Below are 4,866 nucleotides of genomic sequence, written 5' to 3'. Positions count from 1 at the left end.
GGAAAAATCATGTGTAAAGATGTTACAGCTCAACAAAGAGGACATAAATTGTTGCAATTGCGAGCAGTGGGAACGTAGCACTTCTATTTCACAAGACTTGTCTCATTGTTGATAGGTTCTGTTGTTATATAGGAGTTGTATGTTTGTATTCCTTAATTTCTGTTTCATTTTGAAGTTTCTAACAGTAAGGAATTAGGACAAAATGTATAGAATGAATTAGAGTTCATGGGGTACTGAATTCATACAAAGCTAAAAGGTTCCAGGCTAACTGTAATGATGAAGTTGTGGAAGTGTTGGTAATAAGGTAAGGATAGGATCAACTATGTGTACTCATAAACTTCTTAACTTGTGATGAAAGGTACATAATCCAGTTGCAATAGAATAGAAACTGCATATAAACTGTCCACATATTCCTTCAAAACATGTGTCATCTTCCAATCGAATCCAACACTAGAAACCTAGAGAAAGATGGAATTCCAGATGGTATTCTACATTATGTTTTATATTTATTCGTATATTTACATTTCGCATGTACTATGATTCCATGATTTCCTTAATTTTATAGGAAGTAGCTCGCTTCTGCACCCATACGAACATCATAGGGAAAGTTGGCACCAGAAAATGTCTTCTTTGTAATAAACCATTTTGTACATATATAGATACTCATTGGCATGCAAAACTGGCACACAAGAGTAAAACATGAATCTCCTACCTTGTATGAAAGACAACAGCATTGGAGAAAGAGTGCTATGCTACAATTCAAAATTTAACATCAGCTGGGCACTTCTTTTCTACTGTTACCCTTCAATCATTATAATCTACTGGGATGCTTCAAGTATATACAGATCCTGATTTATCAGTAATGGCTCGTGTCACAGAGCTGTGGACCACGGAAGCAGCATCTGAGTAATACTTGTTGAAATTCAGGTATTCCAAGAAGCGAGAGAGTCCAAACTCACCATGTTTAGGTGATTTGAGGTAACAGGAGTGCAATTCTTTCATATTTTTGTCAAAGGTTCGCTTTATGGCAATAACCTGCAAAACAGATGCACAAACAAATTATGAAAAAAGTCAGCAAACAGTAAATGGCACAAACAAATTATGAAAAAAGTCAGCAAACAGTAAATGGCTCTCTTCACTCATTTTGGGTGCAATGAGGATTGAGGCATGTAGGCAAAAGCAAACAGATTACCCATCATGACTTGAGCATTGCTGAAAGCCATAGACTGTACTTTGCCTTGTAGGTACACATGGAAAAAAGTTGCAGGCAAATAAAGGCATCTAAATGGTGTATTGTACCATGTTATCTACCATTCTAACACTGATTTTCTGAGAAAGAACACCATCCCCAAGGAGATGGACTAGTTCAACGTAACATTTTATAACATGGAATGAGAATGCATAATGCAGATGAGGTTTTTAATGCATAATTTACTGGAATCACTACATCCCACCCCATACTCTATACCATTGCTGCAGAACCTCTCTACACTGGGTTTCGCTCATACCTGGGTTTGAATTTGTAGCCATTTGCATTTTCTGAGAAGGAAATATGGTTAGGGTTGTCACAATGGTAGTGGTTTTTGATGAGATGTGAACTGTTGCCAGTAGTCAGTCTCATTCCTTTAAATTATGGAAATATTGTTGTAAACTCGTTGACTTGAGATTTTTCCCCTTCTAAGAAACAGGCGAATATGAAGTATGGGATGGAGCTGGAATTATGAGATAGAAAGAATAAGTACTCTCACAAACTCCAAATTGGAATCACAATAGTATGAACACGTCTGTCTAGGATAAATGTACGATGACAATGACTCGCATTTAACAGAAGACCACTTTCCAAAAACGCCAGATTTGGATACGTATCTCCACATGAAACCAAAGTCTCCTAGCATAGCAGCACTGTGGCACTTTATCCTTCTGTTTTTTTACTACATATGATGCTACTTAAAAAAAAAAAAAAATCAAGGTAACCTTAATTTTCCCTGTACACATTTCTTTACAAATTTAAAGATATGATAATCACCTGGGATATATTGATTCCAGAGAGTGTTGCAACTAAATTCCCTTGGCCTGTTCCAGCATTCCATACTCCCCCAGTAAGACAAGACCTGAAGTCTAGAGCACACTGCAGAATGCTCTCAATGATGCAAGCTATAGGTTTTGTTTCATCAGAGAGGAAACATCTGCAAAGGTTCAATTCATGGTTAACAGACAAACATGGGCAACAATACCATAAGAAAGCGCACATACTATGAAGCAGCTAACCAATAAGTCCAACCTATCTATTTATCTGTACTGAATTAGCTATGTGCTACAGTCTAGAAGTGAGTGTACAAAAAGCAGCATGAGGTTCACTTTCATGGAAAACACAACATTGAGTAAAGAGCAGAGGACTTGACAGAGGATTGCATAAAAAATCTCCTTTTTCAGATGAGAAAGAATCAACAAATATTGACAATTGAAACATTATCACAGTTCAGTTGAAAAGTCAACAAATAAAACTGGAAATGAAGCACAATATGGAGTCCCGATCCCCAATGCCCTTTCCAACTGACTGTGCAGGATAGTGTAGAAATTATATCCTATGATTGGCTTGTATCCCATACTAGCTATTACTTACAGCAAGCCTTATCTTTCTAATGTGAGTTCTCAGAAAATTTTCTAAGAAGGGGAATATTCCTCTCATCCAAGTTGCTTATCACTCAACCACTTGTTTCTTGGGACAACAAACAACTTTATACCTTACCATAAATTGTTCCTATGACTGGCCCTGACCCCCTCGGACAAAAAGTCTCATTATGCTCCCTATCTCTACAATTTTTTTGTAATTTTTTATATAGGTATGTTGGTATACTAACGAAACCTAACTGAAGTCAACCGTGTTACAGCATTTGGAGAATTCTAATAGATAAGAGTATGTACTGTAGAATAAAGGAGAGCTGAGGACGGTTGGCTTAGGGCAAGCAATACAGGAAATGGGATTGTGGCAATCATCAAGAAGTATTTGTGTTGTAGGAATCACAGCCTCTAAGGCTACATTGATACAAGAAATGTAGCAGCCTAGACGCGGCACAAATTGGGGACAATTAGTCACCAAGTATCTAAGCTTATGTAATTAAGAACATAAACATTTCAATGTACATGGATTGCATATAATAAGTGAACTATTTTAGCACACAATGTCAGAGGACTTACATGTGAAGTGAATCTGAGAGATATGCCATGTGTACAGACTGAAGATCCATCATATCTTTGACCTACATTTAAAACCAAGATTTTAAGACCATGTGAAGTCATGTGTCAGTAAAATTATATTTGAAAAGGTATACAAAAATCAATCAAACTATGCAGCATAAAAGTGACATTACAAATCACAGATGTCTTATGACATTTCATCTTTCTAAAGAGACCACACTGATTGAATAACTGTATTAGTGAAGAACATAAATAAAAAATAATAAATTATAACATGACAATGTTGAAATAATATGGTTCCATCCAACATAGAATAATTCAATTATTCTCATACTGGAATACCAGTTAAAATCATTCTTCTCTTTCTTTAATTTTAGTTTCTTTTAACTTCGATCAGAAAAGATCTCCAACATTCTTTTTCAGAAAAAAAAATAAAAAAAATAAATTCTAATATAGTACTGACATACTTAAATCAACATATACCCAGATTTATGAAATTGCATCCTACTGCAGCAACAAAGGAATTTCACATTTCTTTGGCAATAACTGGTTTTTAATTGTCTTGAGTGGAAATGATTAAATAATAAAACAGTAGAAGACATTGTTATCCAGCGTGCATTTTTTAATGATATTCATAAGACTACTTACAATACTGCAATCAACATTTTCATTTTCCTGATATTATTCATAGTTGACTTGATGGAGAAATTTTAATGTTCCTCTTACAGATCAAAAGTTTCAAGACGATTATGTTAATGACATTCATAAGACCACGTGCAATACTGCAATCTACAATTTCATTTTCCTTATCCATCTCTTTGCTGTCAAGTGCAAAGTAGGATAATATGAATCAACTCATTTTAAATATCCTTTGCATGCCCATTGTAGAAAAAGATGAAGAGAAAAAGAAAACTCTTGTATTGAAAACATTTAGGTTACAACCAAGTATATATATACAAGCCTAGCCATACCTAGCCATACCAGCCATACTCATGAGTCATGACTACTAACTTCCTTACACAGTAAGGTGGATGACTTACTGTGTAAGGTATGGTGCAGTCAACATGCTACACCATACTTTACTGTAGAGTAGGTAGGGTGATGAGCACTACACCATACTTTCTCTATTGACTATATATTTCTATATATTTCAATACTCCCCCTCAAGCTGGATCAAGGATATTGACTGATCCAAGCTTGGATAATAACTGATGGAATTGAACAGAAGGCAGAGCCTTTGTAAAAACATCAGCAAGTTGATCTTGGCTTCGAGTATATACTGTGGAGATAACCTTGCTTTGAACTTGCTCTCGCACATAGTGACAATCAACTTCAATATGTTTGGTCCTCTCATGGAAGACCGGATTTGAAGCAATGTGCATTACAGCTTGATTGTCACAAAATAGTAACATAGGATGAGACTGAGAGAATCCTAGATCAGCTAGGAGATATTTTAACCAGATTAACTCACAAGAAGTTGAGGCCATTGCTCTGTACTCTGCTTCTGCGCTTGAGCGAGCAATCACATGTTTTTTGCTTTTCCAAGTGACTAGATTTCCACCAACTAGAGTACAAAATCCAGTTGTAGATTTTCTGTCAAGCTTGTTCCCAGCCCAATCTGCATCAGTAAATCCTACAATGTTGCTGTGACAATTCTTCCTCATGAGA

At 35.8% G+C, this 4,866-nt stretch overlaps 1 pseudogene across 1 annotated transcript in view; it reads right to left on the bottom strand.

Annotated features, from left to right (window-relative positions):
- Window positions 1–633: 633 nt before the first annotated feature.
- LOC101298212 overlaps window positions 634–4,866 on the bottom strand; it is a 13,983-nt pseudogene continuing 9,750 nt past the window's right edge. Inside the window, exons 12-14 of the transcript XR_184399.1 lie at window positions 3,199–3,260; window positions 2,027–2,186; window positions 634–1,035 (exon numbers count right to left, since the gene is read on the bottom strand). The product of XR_184399.1 is annotated as an uncharacterized LOC101298212 (transcript). The remainder of the gene's footprint in view (window positions 1,036–2,026; window positions 2,187–3,198; window positions 3,261–4,866) is intronic.

This window comes from Fragaria vesca, linkage group LG3, assembly GCF_000184155.1.
Source record: "Fragaria vesca subsp. vesca linkage group LG3, FraVesHawaii_1.0, whole genome shotgun sequence".
Lineage (NCBI taxonomy): Eukaryota > Viridiplantae > Streptophyta > Magnoliopsida > Rosales > Rosaceae > Fragaria > Fragaria vesca.
The sequence above is the reverse complement of the archived record's forward strand: the minus strand, read 5'-3'. Positions and strand labels throughout refer to the sequence as shown.